This window comes from Miscanthus floridulus, chromosome 13, assembly GCF_019320115.1.
Source record: "Miscanthus floridulus cultivar M001 chromosome 13, ASM1932011v1, whole genome shotgun sequence".
NCBI classification, from domain to species: domain Eukaryota; kingdom Viridiplantae; phylum Streptophyta; class Magnoliopsida; order Poales; family Poaceae; genus Miscanthus; species Miscanthus floridulus.
This window is the reverse complement of record NC_089592.1, coordinates 5818920-5834777: the sequence shown is the minus strand read 5'-3', so window position 1 is coordinate 5834777 and position 15858 is coordinate 5818920.

Genomic DNA, 15858 nt, shown 5'->3' with positions numbered 1-15858 from the left:
TTGCAGGCCGAGGTTGCAGCAACTTCGGGCCCAGCAAGAGGCCTAGGTGGTTGAGCGGGAGGCTGAGCGGGCTGAGTGGGAGGCCGAGCGTCAGAGGATACAAGCTTTGAAGGCCCAGCAAGAAGGTTTGCTCAAGTTCGTGCAACAACTTGGGCAGCAACAAGGTTGGGAGATCCCAACACAGCTGCTTGCACCACCACCACCACCACATCGTCGAGAGTCTACTCCGGTGAGTATGAGTACGGATGTTTTACTTTCTTTGCTCATGCTTAGTGTCAAACCTAGTGATGGTCTTCGTGCCGGATTTGTTGATGTGTCGGCCTTTGTGCCGGATTTGTTGATGTGTCGGCCTTCGTGCCGGAAATGTGGTTGTCGGCCTTCGTGCCGACGTTTTTCTTGCAGGTTTTGGAAACCTCCCCGTGCAGGGGAGGTGCTACCGAAATTTTCAATTTTTCTTTAAACTCCTTACATTTTTATCTTGTCACTCACGTGCAATCTCCTCTTTTTTGCAGCATCAATCGGGGGCGGCGTCGAACCATGTCGGAGGGTCCCGCCGATGGGCACACAAACTTGGCGGATCAGGTGATTACGGAGTTGTGGGTAAGCCTTTCTCGCTCTACGGCCCTCAATTCATTGCATTCATTTGACATTCTTGAAATAAAATAATGGATACCTCGTGTCTTTATGCAGGACTTCTTCATATGCTAGCCGGGACAGGAGGAAAGGGCGTATTAGGTAGCTTACACTTCCTGTAAAAGGCGTGTCTCGGACTTGTATCACGAGTCCTGCCTCCAGGCGCACATTGACTATAACGCCATCTACCGTAATAGAAGAATCAACAGAACTCAGGCAAGAAGAGAGACAGAGATTCTAACAAGGGAGCAGTACCTACAGGTAAATAGAAAACATCTCCTATTGATCTCTTTTTAGATTAACTATGCCTAATTTGATCTTTTGATAGCTTGTAGGTGATTCCGAGCTGGTGCGCCACCTTTCCCGATTGCTGGGCTGCTATAGTGGACAAATGGTTGGACGCGGACTGGCAGAAGGTGCACCAAGAGAAAAGCGAGCGCCGTATGATGATGCCAGGTGTACCTCATCATCAGGGCAGCGCCAGCCTCAACAAATACAAAAAGGCATATGTAAGTCTCCATCATTTGTCTAATCTAGCCGCGCTCAATTCTGCATGATTCCTAACCACATGTTGTTGTCTTTCTCGCAGGAGGCGGCGCATGGTGGCCAGCCAATTGGCCAACTCACGGCGTATGCTCTGGCCCACATGGGCCCGGCAAAGTCCAACATCGAGTACAACCCGGATGCGGGCCCAGAGGCATACACCAACTCCAGCGTCCACACCCGCCTCAGTTCGTACACGGAGGCATCAAGGTTAGTCCATGGGCCGGACTACGATCCGAGGACCGAGGAGCGCCTTGATCCTGAGCGAGTGATGAGGATTGGGCAAGGCAAGAAGCATGGGCGGTTCTACATTGGCGACGACATCCTTGACACAGGCTCTACTCCTCCTCTCAACCACCTATGAGCAGCGAGCACAAGCTCTAGCGTGCCCATAAGCCAACGGCCGACAGCAGTGGCGGCACTCCAGGTAAGTATTCTAGTTTCATTCGTCGTTCTTTGACTTTTACGTTCCATAGCTCTGCATTATTGAAACATTGGGGTCAAATGTTGCAGGCCGAGGTGCAGCAACTTCGGGCCCAGCAAGAGGCCTAGGTGGTTGAGCGGGAGGCTGAGCGGGCTGAGTGGGAGGCCGAGCGTCAGAGGATACAAGCTTTGAAGGCCCAGCAAGAAGGTTTGCTCAAGTTCGTGCAACAACTTGGGCAGCAACAAGGTTGGGAGATCCCAACACAGCTGCTTGCACCACCACCACCACCACATCGTCGAGAGTCTACTCCGGTGAGTATGAGTACGGATGTTTTACTTTCTTTGCTCATGCTTAGTGTCAAACCTAGTGATGGTCTTCGTGCCGGATTTGTTGATGTGTCGGCCTTTGTGCCGGATTTGTTGATGTGTCGGCCTTCGTGCCGGAAATGTGGTTGTCGGCCTTCGTGCCGACGTTTTTCTTGCAGGTTTTGGAAACCTCCCCGTGCAGGGGAGGTGCTACCGAAATTTTCAATTTTTCTTTAAACTCCTTACATTTTTATCTTGTCACTCACGTGCAATCTCCTCTTTTTTGCAGCATCAATCGGGGGCGGCGTCGAACCATGTCGGAGGGTCACTGGCATCACACGTCGGGCCATCCCCACCTGGACACTCGCCGGGATCGCACCCTGGGGCGTCCCAACCCTCACAGTCGCCGTGAGCTACCTGCGGAGTCGTTTTTATGTATTGAACTTGTGAACTTGGAATAGTGTGTGCTTTTGAACGTGTGGTTTGTAATATATTGTGGATTTCGGACAAATTTGGTCGTTTGTGATATATAAATGTGGTTTGTGATATATTGTTGTTGATTTGTGGTTTGTGATATATATATATATGCTTTGTTGTTTACATGGAAAAGGAAAAAAACAAAAAAAAAGAATTTTTAGAGGTGGCTTCCCCGAGTGCCTGAGCTGCGGCACTCGGCAAAGAGGGTTTTTAAAAAAAATAAATTTCTTTGCCGAGAGCCTGAGCTGCGGCACTCGGCAAAGATTATTTAAAAAAAATTCAAAAATCTTCCCCAAGTGTTGCACTCGGGGAAGAAAATAAAAAGAAAAAAGAAAACGGCGTCGGCCAACGGCGTCAAATCTTTCCCGAGTGCCAGCACGGCACTCAGTAAAGCCTTCCCCGAATGTACGATTTTCGGCAGTCGGGAAAGACGTCTTTGCCGGATGAGAATTAGCCGGATGATCTTCTTCGAGTGTTGCACTCGAGGAAGACTTCCTCGAGTACAACTGGGCCTTCCCCAAGTGCAACTGGCACTCGAGGAAGCCACTGGCTGCCGTAGTGTTAGCTTCTGAATTTAAACACCACCTGAATCCGCAGGGGGCAAGCAGGGCACAAAAGGCTAGCAGAAATGCCAGATGAACAAACCCTTTGTCGCCCGCCGCTAGGGCTCGTGCGTGACGGAGCCTAGCGCTAGCTAGGTAGCGAACCATCGCCCTACTACCCAACTACCCTACGGCAGAACGAAACTGCACTGCACGCGCTCGTGCGTGCTAACCGCCGGTTCCTATTCGCTTTGCGTGCCCATGCAGCAGAGTTCTCTGGTCTCTAGCTTGCACAGTCCAGAGCCTCGTAGGTGGCTGGTATTAAAACTAGGGCTGATAAATCGACTGAAGCTGTTTTACTCTGATAAATTCAAACGAACACGTCGATCTCAAATCTAATCCTAATCCTGCCCTTTTACATCCGTCCTGGCGTTGTCGGTAGCCAGTGCAATCATCATCCTGCTTGCTCCCTGAACGTGAACCTCGCTCATCTTTACTTGTACGTGATTGTTCCACACTCTGACACTCTCTCCGTGCTGTACTGTGATCTTGGCGGATCCTGTCAGTGTAGTAGTTCCCGGCCAAATCCCAAATGGGGTCTAGCTAATCTTTCATTTAGTTTCGAACAGTAATTCAGATGGGAGTGTACATTCTCTGAAAAGTGGCCAAGCGTGCGTCGTGCTAGTGCCTTCCAAGCTTTATTCTAGCTGACAATAGTGAGCGTTAATAACCAGCTAAGAGTAGTGTAAATGGTGCGTGCACTATGCTTGTATAGTAGCATGATTAGTTGATTTGGTGGCATGCCTATGCTGGATTGTTTTGGTACCCTAAATATATAATTATTTGATGAATGGCAGAGCTCCTCTACCCTCCTTGATTCAGAAAACAGTCCCAAGTAGAAGTGCGACTGAATAACCTAGCTAGGTGTATAATTCAAGGCTTCCTTCAGTTTTTTTAGAAATTTCAGGATTCACTCAAAGGTGTATTATTAGGGATTAGTTTTTTATCATCATGTGTATGATTTGCACAGCAGAACCATATCCCTGCTACTAAAAAGAACCAGAATGTGGAGAACGAGAACAGCAAAACCATGATTTATATACCCTTCTTCACCCTCGAACGGGATTTCTAGATATTAGCCAGCTATTTTTCTTTTCATTCTCAAGTCAAGCTTCTGGCCATTCAATCACTTCATGATTCTTGATTCGTGCAGATGCTGCAACTTTCCTTCCGCCTGCTGCCGTGGACTGTTTCCTTTGTGGGTTTATCTGCTTCACTGGGCTTTCATTTGTGATTCGGCCCATCTAGCTGTTATTCTTCGTCCCATATTTTTTTCTTATGTTTGGGCTATTCAATTCTTAGGACAGTGAATGTCTAAGTGACTTTGCTTTATGGGCCTTATCTTTATCACAGTGGGCCTCTTATTTATACTGTCCTCAGTTTCCCTTTGCTTGGCGATTTTCACTATGGCGTGAAGCCCAAGACAGCCTACTCTGTTCCATGAATTAACCAAAATGTCCCTTAGGCTATCTCCAACAACACCACCTAAAATACAAGACTCATTCGTACTTTCAGTAGCGCTACAGGCAAAAGGTTCAATACCTATTTTGCATCTTTTCTAACAACAAGACCCAAAAGAGAATTATTTCTGCAAATGGATTTCCAGGAGAGAGGATACCCATATTTGGGTTGCGTCTCCCAGACAACCCAAAATAGATCTCCCATATAGATACTCTGTTGGAGGCTAATTTTAAATCTCTTTTATTACTTATTTTGGGTTTGCGTCTTTTTAGTGGAGACAGTCTTATGCCACCCCCAATGCGCCACCCTGTCGTGCTGCCCCAACCTCCAAATCAGCCGGTAACTGCCACGTTAAATGGATCAGTAGCTTCGCAGAGGGTCGTAGTGGCCTGCAGAGGAAGCACAGCCTCATCTGACACTTTTGCAGAGTGAAGCACGCATCGTAGAAACGGAGCACCTGTTTGTGAAGAGAGAGAGTTGGAGAGAGGAAAAGGTAGCTGCATGATTTTCTTTTGGCACCATAAAAGCTGTGATAGACTGCAATAGACTTTACTTGATGGTTGATAGATGATAGCCCCGAAGTTGTTTGCTGCACATGTGGCACGGTACTTTTTGCCAAGGCTAATATGTCTACGTGCCTGCGTTGGTGCTACCCTTAGTTAAAGTTCTGGCTACGTCAACGTATGGTAGCGCAGAAGTTTCTAGAATAAGCTACTCCGCCGTATTGTTTTCTTATTGTTGAGTTTGTCGGCCGCTTTATATACAGCCTGTTGATTTGGCTGTGACTTATCGTAAACGATCGTAAATTTTTAGCCGAAATAGTATTTTTCTCTCACACAAATCAGCCAACAGTACTTCTTCACGAACCAGCAACGATACGAACCAGCCAACCGAACAGGCTGATAGTTGATCGTGGGTAAGGTGGACCTACCAACAAGGGCACAATAGAAAATGAAATCTTGGGAAGCATGTAGTGCCAAGTATTTAGAAGATTGAAAAGTGATCAAAAGTGACAAGTATTTTGATACAGAGGTTGGTAGTACGTTTATTGTTTTGGTTTTTTTTTTTTTTTTTTTTTGCATGAGGCAGTGGTGAGTGTGGCCTAGCCGTAGCACAGGCCGACCGGCGTGCTTTTTGTGTAGTCGTGGGAGAAGGGGGATGCTTGGAACTTTTACCAAAGTTTGCTCAACCAGGCTAGCAGGCAAGGCAAGGTGAGACGAGGTCAGTCCAAGCAAAGGCAGTTGTTTGGGTTTTACTTGCCGTGTAAAAGCTGGCCTAGTGTCACATGCTTGCACATTAATTTAAATACTAACAGTGGCCCCATGTGTCAGCCAGCCATGCATGTGCCTCACAGGAACAAAAGTGCCACCGCACACAAAACGATGAGTTCTTTCTTCGTGCCTTCCAGCTGAGCTCTCGCGCTGCACGCTTGCCTTGCCCGCGCAGGAGAGCCGATTTGGCTCTCCTTGCTGGGCAAGGTTTTCCTTGCTAGGAGAGGCAAGCTAGCCTAACAAAGCAAAGTTTTGGATCTACTACCAAACACATATTCTTACCTAGTAAGGCTAGGTAACGTTTTTTTAAGGATGGCAAAAGCTTTGCCGTAGATTTTATTAGATGAAGAAAAAGAAAAAAAAAGAGCAATTACAACTCTCTATTTATATCGACGTGACGAGCTAAAACACGAAGAGAAATGACCGGCAACTAACAAAACTAACAAAGGTCGGGAAAAGAAAAACCCAAGCTCATGCACCACCGAAAACAAGAAAACCGCAACTACATGAAAACGAAACGTAGAAAGATCTACTGCCGGATCGCCGTATTATGCCTTGGGGCTGTCGCCAAAGAAAATTGATTGATATCAGCTTTGCATAATATCGCGACTTGTCTTGGGCTTGAACTTCTTTGTTGGAAAGTTTGCCTATTTCTCTCTTTCCACGTATTCTTTGATGGCCTTTTGTAGTGTACTCTCCATTTTCTGTCCAGCGCCATCGTATATCATCTTCCACATTGTTGATCAGCTGCGTATCCTTGATGGCCTCCCATAGGTTGACAAACTCATAAACCTCTTCATGTGAACTCGGAGGGTATATGTGGTCTATCCATAAGGCTAGGTAACGTTGAGCAAAGAAACCAAACATGCCCGAAGAGAGAACGAGAAGCAAGGATCCATAAGAGAAGAGGGAACAAAAGGAGCTAATTAAAAATACCTACTATTTTGGTGTGCCATGTAAGCAAAATACTCCTAACAAAGTGGTATATGGTCCTACCGTGAGCTAAAAATAAACATAAGGGACCTAGAAATGTATTTTGAAAGTTTGTGGATCTAAGTGGCAAATCCTTACAAGTTTAAGGATTGCTGATGCACTTAACTCTTTTTTCTGAGTCAAAATTTTGGGGCCTGCTTGGTTGCTGCTTGTTTGCTTCACGCGCAAAAACAGCAGGAGTAGCTGCTGCAGCAATCACTTATGAGCAAGCTGTATACCCATCTTAGCTAGTTTTCGCACAACGCGAGAAGGTGCTATTTTGCATCCCTCTAGTGCTTTGTTGTGTGACGCATCTTTTACACCAACCCCAATCCTTTCTAATTTTTATAAAAAATAGAATTCATCTTTTTTTAGCGTGTTTCTCGAGAAAGTGTGAGATTATACAATTTATCCTCCATTGGGGAAAGTAATACTGGGATTCCATTTTCAGTGGCACTTCAAGTCATGTTAATCAATCTCTGGCCAAATCGTTGAATAAGATATACGATAACTAATGTTGTGTGGTGAATTATTATAGGATATACTCTACGAGAACTAATGTTGTATGCCATTGGTGAATTATGGCGTGCGCGCACACCACGCTGGCTAGTGGAGTGGCTATGGCGTCGGCACGCATGCGCATCTGGTGCTTGGCTTTGATAAATGTCATCTGAATAGTACATTTAGTCTATCTTCAGGATAAATTTGGTAGTTGAAGACACGCCGAAATCCACAAGCTATCCCAAGGCGAGAAGCACTTGGTAGCTGGTGGAATGCATACGTCATCATCCCATCACAATGCAAATCTCTCATCCGTTCTGTCGTAAGAGAATCTCCAAGAGTTCCCAATCAGCCTCGGTGATGCTCACTGCTATAATAAGCTTTTGTAAGGGCGGTTGAATATCATTTGTAGAGGCAGCTCGGCCAGCCGCTCCTACCATACCGTCTCTACAAATAATGTATTTATAGGAGCGGTTTCTAGACCGTCTCTATAAACTGATTTGTAGAGACGGCTGATAACATGAGCCGCCTCTACAAATCGATTTATAGGGGGCGGCTGTAGTACCAGCCGCCTCTATAATACCTGTTTGTAGGGGCGGTTCAGTCTAGAATCGCCCCTACAGTATATTTTTCTGCAAAAAAAAAATCAAATTTACAATTCAAATTCGACCGAAATATAATTCAAATCTGACCCGAACATATATAATTCAAATCTGACCACAAGCACAAGAGCATTATATAAACTACCGTTACAAATCCAATTCAAAAGAATATATACAATCCATCTCAAATCTCCAATTAGTAGACATGCTGATATATCAGGACAACTGCAGGAAATCATAGAATTGCCAGCTGAACTTTGGGCAGAAATATCTGAAGTCTGTTCCTGTAAATTTTCTGATAGTCGTTATGTGTTGAATTTCCTTCCTCTGGGTTGTCAAAGTTGCTGGGACAATGATCACAAGATTGATTGTCAACAATTACACAGACAGAAATTTTGTCTGCATTAGGTCCTGCACATATATAGAGGATCTGACATGTTAGTGATAGAAAGGGAAATGTGTTCTGGCAAAATATTAGCAGGCCAAACAATTGCAATGTTTTGTCAACAACACAACAAGTATGATGTTAGTGTGGACGCAAGTTAACTTAATGATATCTGTGCATCAAGAATTCAGGATAGATGAATATAATTTATTATGATCAAGTAAATTCAAAGTTCACTAATGGTAAAGTTTAACATGATACAACAGACCTATGAAATACTGCAATAGCGTATGATAAGCAATTCAGGTGTCGGACTCTAGGTATCACAAGTGCATACTGACAATCTACAAGTGCCGTCACAACTTGTTATTTCTCGTGAGGATGTGGTCCAAGTTTGTTTGTGACTAGAACTACCTACACAGTACATTTGAGCCATTACTAGTTCTTTGCTAATCAAGTAATCAGGCATCCCAGAACATTCAAACATGAATTGTTGCATTGCAAGGTAAAGAATAGACCTGCAAAAGCTAGAAAAGTACATATAAACCAATCTCAACAAAGAAGATCCTAAATTTGATCACTATATATTATATAGGCATAGAAGACAATGAGGACAAATTGAAAATACAAAAGCAATATGTCAGTATCTCAAATGAGAGAAGCAGAACTATTATCAGCTTTATCTAAGTACTCCCCAGAAAAAACGCTTTCAGTTCACATGTGGAAGTCATAACCACTTGCAATCACTGTCCCTGTTCAGTCACACAAATTCACACCTAGATAAAAAGGAAGATTCCTCTTTTTAATTTTTGAACAAATTGGCAACAGATTGTGCCCATTTCATAGAATAGAGAAGAGTTTGTTACAGGAACAAACTCATATATACATATGCTAGATGCTACTGATGATCTTCCAATCTAAGCTACTTATGTCAAATAGAGCAATTCCAGTTAGAAAAAATGATAGTAGAAAATGCATCCCATCCCTCTATACATAAAACTGATATTTCCACCAATCCACAGCAGTATGGTACTCCAAGTTAGTTTGTGATCAAAACTAGGCACAACTTTTGAGTCATTCACCATTACTTTGCTAATTAAGTAATCAGGCATAGATTTAGACAGGAATAGTTGTAGTGTCCAAAAAATACTAGATAACAGAAATCCTAAATTTGATCAACAGATAAGCTTAAAATACAATGAGGACAAGCAAATTAAAATAAAGAAGCAACATGTCAACGTCTTCGAGTGAGGCAGGGACAACTATCATCAGCTTCATCTAAGTACCCTCCGGAGAAAATGTTTTCAGTTTGCTTGTGGGAGTCTTATCACTACAGTTTTTGCTATCACCACCCCTCTCCTTTTCAGTAGCACAAATGCACACCTGGGTAAAGGAAGCCACCCCTTTGGAGATCATTTAAACAATAAACTTGTGACCAATCATCTCCAAACAATAAAAAAAGCATATATGCATATGCTAGTGATGAGCTTCATCTAAACCAGTTAGCACAAATTCCAGCTGATCTTTACCCCAAAAAAACGCAGCGCTATAATCGACTGTAGTACTGCAGTAGCACCGTCTCTTTCAGAAGGATTCAGACAGAGGCACTCACCCTCTCTATAATCGACTCTATCTACAATTTATTGCATACTATGCACGGAGCGTTCAGATTCCTCACCCAGCCATCTCAAATCTCCAATTAGTAGATTAACCAATCAAGATGCATGAACAAACGCATACCTCTCCACATCCAATCAGGGTGAGCCCTTGATGGCGGGATCTCCAGGGGCGATGCGGAGACGTCCTCTTGTACTGCTGACCAATAGCAGCAGCGCCGACGGCGAGCTTGGCAGTTAGGGTTGTGGTACCGTCTCCAGATCCAAGCCCGCACGGCCACCGCCACCTACGGCTTCCTGCGAGGTTCCACCGCAGTCTCGTGTCCCGAGCCACGTGTTCGCCGCCACCCACGGCCTCCGCCGCCGGCTCGTTGCCCGAGTCCGCACAGCCACCACCGCCGCCTGCGGTCTCTGGCCAGGTCCACATGGCCTAGTCTCCCGGATCGGCGCAGACGCCGCCACCACCCACGGCCTACCTAGTCCGTGCGGCCACCGCCTCCTAGGCCTAGCTGTCCGACGCGGCTCCCTCGATCTACGCCGCTGCAGCTCACGGACAGAGGAGCAAGGAGGCCGGTGGCGCTGGTGTCAGAGGGAGAGAGAGAGCGCGTGCGGAAGGAGGCCGGGGGCGGCAAGTGCGGGTGCCAAACCCTAGCCAGTGTGCACCCCCTATTTTATATGTGTGCAAGTGCACTGTAGCGCCTCTCGCGTGGGCAGAAAGGCTGGCGTGGCCCAGGCCCAGGTTAGCTGCTCGTAAGTTTTCCGTCGCGGGCATTTTTAGGGGCGGCTAGTGATACTAGCCGCCCCTGCAAATCGACGTATTTGTAGGGGTGGCTCGTATTACCAGCCGCCCCTACTATGTCATTTGTAGGGGCGGCTGGTCTCGTGGGTCCCGAACACGTCCATTGTAGGGGCGGCTCCATCACCAGCCACCCCTACAAAAAAAATTGTTCCAGTTGCTACAAACATTTTTTTAGTACACTAGTAGAGAACAAACCTTCGATCCAAGGGCCACACCAGGCTCTAGTCCCAGGAAATATTATGCCCGGGACTAGAGAGACCTTTAGTCCCGGTTGGTGGCTCCAACTGGGACTAAAGGTCCCTACCCAACGGCTCCTGCGCCAGGCCGTTGTGGCAGGGGACCTTTAGTCCCGGTTGGAGCCACCAACCGGGACTAAAGGTCGACCTTTACTCCCGGTTGGTGGCTCCAACCGGGAGTAAAGCTCTTGTCCCGGCTAGTGGCGTGGCCCGGGACTGGAAAGTGACCTTTAGTCCCGGTTGGATCCACCAACCGGGACTAAAGGTCCCCCTATAAATCCTGCTGGCCGTCTTCTTCCTCCTCGAGCCCATCCGAGAGCTTCAGTTCAAATTTAAGCAGTGTTCTTGCTCTTTCTCCATCCATTCTTCAATTTCTCCATCGATTTTTTCGATTCCTCCATCGATTCTTCGGTTCTAAAGGTTACCAACTTCATACTCTCATGTTTCACCATTGTCTTATCTTATTTTGTTCACTATATATATGGTTCTTTGTTGTGGTTTTTTTCATTTGTAAGCAATTTGAGCTCAAAATCACTTCAAGCTTGCATATTTACATGAAGGAAGATTAAAGTAGCTATTAAAAACTAGTATTCACCGTTCATTTGTAGCATGCATAGCACACTTCATTGTTTAGAGATATAGAGAATTTTAGAGTTTTTTTAATTTTATTTGTTTATAAAATGAGAAATTTATAGTGTATTAAAAAATGAGTATAGAGAGTAGATGGCAACTGCTTCCGGGTCCTCGGCCTCTCATGGGTTTCCAAAGCGACTTAGGCTGGGCCTCCCACTCATTGCATGCGGCAAGTGTTGTGATGAGACGAAGATTGTGATGGAGTACCGAGTGAAGAAGGAGGGTCCCAACAAGGATCGTATTTTCTACAAGTGTCCGGATCGTAATGTGAGTTATTTTATCGTATTTAATGACTATAGTTAGTTTATACCTATTTTCATGATGGTTGTGATTAAAGTTCTAATTTTCTGTTTTAATTTCAGTGGGATGGCACTGGATGTTCAGGCTTCTACTGGGAGGAAGAGTATGTTGAACTCGTGCAAAAATATTTTGCACAACAGGCAGATATGGCGGCTAATGAGGCAGTGATCCAGCCAAAGAAGCTCAAAGATGTTGAACAAATGGGGGATCTGTCTGTTTTAGTTGGGATAGGTCGTGAAATCCTTGTGCTGCTGAAGTGCATTTTAGCTTTAGTGTTTTAGTGGTAGTTGGGATTGTCTACATTGTAGCGAGGCTTTCTTAAATTTATAGCTTTTATGGTGGTATGCATGTTGTATAATTAACTAATTATGTTCTAGGTTTTAATATGGTATTTATGTCATGTAATGCAGATGAGTCGGCATTGGATGTACAATGCTGATCATCGCTCCCAAGAGTTCATGAACGGCGTGCATTCTTTGTTACGTGCGGCCGAGGCAAACAAACGCGATGGTTTCATGTGCTGCCCATGTGCCGTATGTAAGAATACGATGGAATATGCTAACTCAAAGACTCTTCATTCACACTTGTTTAAGTTGGGTTTCATGCCAAACTATATTTATTGGACGAAGCACGGAGAAACCGGAGTTGTAATGGAAGAAGGTGAAGAAGAACAATGGGGCGATGATGACATTTTTGCTGAATATAGTGCCTTCAATGATACTGCAATGGGGGAAGCTGAAGAAGAGGTGGGGGCAAAGGAGAAGCCCGCTGAAGAAGAGGTGGGGGCAGAGGAGAAGCCTGCTGAAGAAGAGGTAGGGGCAGAGGAGGAGCCCGCTGACGATCTTGGGCAGGCCATTCGTGACGCACAAAGAGAATGCGAAAGTGAAAAGGAGAAGATCAAGTTCAACCGCATGCTAGAGGATCACAAGAAATTGTTATACCCAACTTGTGATGCGGGGCAGAAAAAGTTAGGTACCACATTGGAATTGCTGCAATGGAAGGCAAAGAATGGTGTATCTAACAAGGGATTCATGGAGTTACTAAAAATCCAAAAGAAGATGCTTCTGAAGGATAACGAATTGCCCAGCACTACGTACGAAGCAAAACAGGTAGTCTGCCCTTTAGGATTAGAAATCCAGAAGATACATGCATGTCCTAATGACTGCATCCTCTACCATGGCATGGAGTACGAGAAGTTGGATGCATGCCCTGTATGTCATGCGTCATGGTATAAGATCAGGCGAGATGACCCTAGTGATGTTGAGGGTGAACGTCCTAAGAAGAAAATCCCTGCCAAGGTTATGTGGTATGCTCCTATAATACCATGCTTGAAATGTCTTTTTAGAAACAGAGACCATGCAAAGTTGTTACGATGGCACAAAGAAGACCATAAGGTAGACAATATGTTGAGACACCCTATAGATGGGTCCTAGTGGAGAGCAATCGATAGAGAATTCCCTGAGTTTGCAAGTGACGCAAGAAACTTAAGGTTTGCTTTAAGTACGAATGGTATGAATCCTTTCGGGGAGCAGAGCAGTAGTCACAGCACTTGGCCTGTTACTCTATGTATCTACAACCTTCCTCCCTGGTTATGCATGAAGCGTAAGTTTATTATGATGCCGGTGCTCATCCAAGGCCCAAAGCAACCTGGCAACGACATCGATGTGTACCTGAAGCCACTAGTTGAAGAACTTCTACTTTTATGGAACAAGCCAGGTGTACGCATGTGGGATGAGCACAAGCAGAAGCACTTTGACCTGTGACCATTGTTGTTCATAACAATCAATGATTGGCCAGCTCTAAGTAATCTTTCAGGACAATCAAACAAGAGATATAATGCACGCACGCACTGTTTCAGTGACATGAAAGGTATATTCTTGAAAAAGTGTCGCAAGGTCGTGTACCTTGGGCATCGACGATTTCTTCCTACAAATCACCCCGTAAGAAAGAAAGGCAAGCATTTTAAAGGTAAGGCAGACCACCAGACCAAGCCTCACAACCGAACTAGTGAGGATGTCCTCGATATGGTCAATGATGTGAAAGTAATATTTGGAAAGGGACCTGGCAGCCAACCTATTTCAAAGGACGCCAACGGTCACGCACCCATGTGGAAGAAGAAGTCCATATTTTGGGAGCTACCCTATTGGCAAGTCCTAGAGGTCCGCAGCGCGATCGACGTGATGCACCTAATGAAGAATCTTTGTGTGAACCTGCTAGGCTTCATGGGCGTGTATGGGAAGCCTAAGGACACAATTGAAGCACGATAGGACCTGCGGTGTTTGAAAGAACGAGACAACCTGCATCCAGAGAAGACAGATGATGGACACCAGTACTTAAGTCCTACCAGCTACACTCTTAGCAAAGAAGAGAAGGACGGCTTGTTTGAATGCCTAGATAGCATTAAGATACCGTCTGGATTCTCCTCAAATATAAAGGGTATAATAAATGTGCTAGAGAAGAAATTTGGACACTTAAAGTCCCATGACTGCCACGTGCTCATGACTCAATTGCTTCCAATTGCATTAAGAGGAATTCTACTGCCAAATGTACGTCTAGCCACCGTGAAGCTATGTGTATTCCTCAATGCAATTTCTCATAAGGCAATCGATCCAACGGATCTAGCGAAACTACAGAATGATGTGGTTCAATGTCTTGTCAGCTTTGAGTTGGTGTTCCCTCTTTCCTTCTTTGATATCATGACACACCTCCTAGTTCATCTGGTTAAGGAGATTACTATTCTCGGTCCTATGTTCCTACACAACATGTTCCCCTTTGAGAGGTTTATGGGAATCCTAAAGAAATATGTTCACAACCGTGCTTAGCCAGAAGGAAGCATCGCTAAGGGCTATGGAACAGAGGAGGTCATTGAGTTCTGTGTTGACTTCAATCCTGATATTAACCCGATTGGTGTTCCTGAATCGCGACATGAGGGGAGACTAAGTGGAAAGGGGACACTAGGGAAGAAAATATATATTGGTAAGGGTGATGATTATTTCAATAAAGCACACTACACAGTTCTATAGAACTCCTCCTTGGTAGATCCGTATATCGAGACACATAAGAACCTCCTCCGATCTGAGTTCTCAGGGAAGTATGAAGCATGGATTACGCGTCAGCACATGGAAACTTTCAGCGACTGGTTGCGAAAAGAATGTCAGGGTGATGAGAGTATTGATGAGGAGCTATATTTGTTGGCTAGGCAGTCATCGTGGCATATCCTCACATACAAAGGGTACGAGATAAATGAGAATACATTTTACACAGTAGCACAAGATAAAAGGAGCACCAACCAGAACAGTGGTGTCCGCATAGATGCCACCGACCCTAGTGGGAACAAGCAAACATACTATAGCCGCATAGAGGAGATATGGGAACTAGACTATGCATCTCATTTTAAGGTACCTTTGTTCAAGTGCCAGTGGGTAAAGACGACTAGAGGCGGCGTAGCAGTCGACAACCAGTATGGAATGACAACAGTGGACCTCAACAATATTGGGTACAAAGGTGAACCATTTGTCCTTGCGAAGGATGTGACTCAGGTGTTCTATGTCAAGGACATGTCTACAAAACCGAAGAGAGGGAAAAATGACAACCACCCAATCAATGATGAGCCAAAGCGCCACATAGTTCTTTCAGGAAAAAGAAACATCGTCAGAATCGAAGACAAGTCAGGCATGTCAGAAGATTATGAAAAGGATGACCGAATTTTACCCTTCACAGTGAACAAAGACCCTAGCATCAGCTAAACGATGAGGATACTCCATGGTTACGGCACGATCATAACCAAGGGACATACGTCAAGAAGAAGTTCATTACTGTGCCCGCTTGATATATATATTGATGTTCAATAGTGTGTATTAGAGATATTATGTAATAATTGTGAATTTATGTTTGATGTTGAATTATGTCACGTTGAAATGATGTGAAAACAAATTTATGTTCGATGTTGGGATTATGTCATGTTGAAATGATGTGAAAACAAATTTATGTTTGATGGTGGGGATTATATCACGTTCAAATGATGTGAAAATAAATTTCCAGTCGAAACACAAGAGTTTTCCTGAATTTCATTAAACACTATATTTTTGCATTATCGAA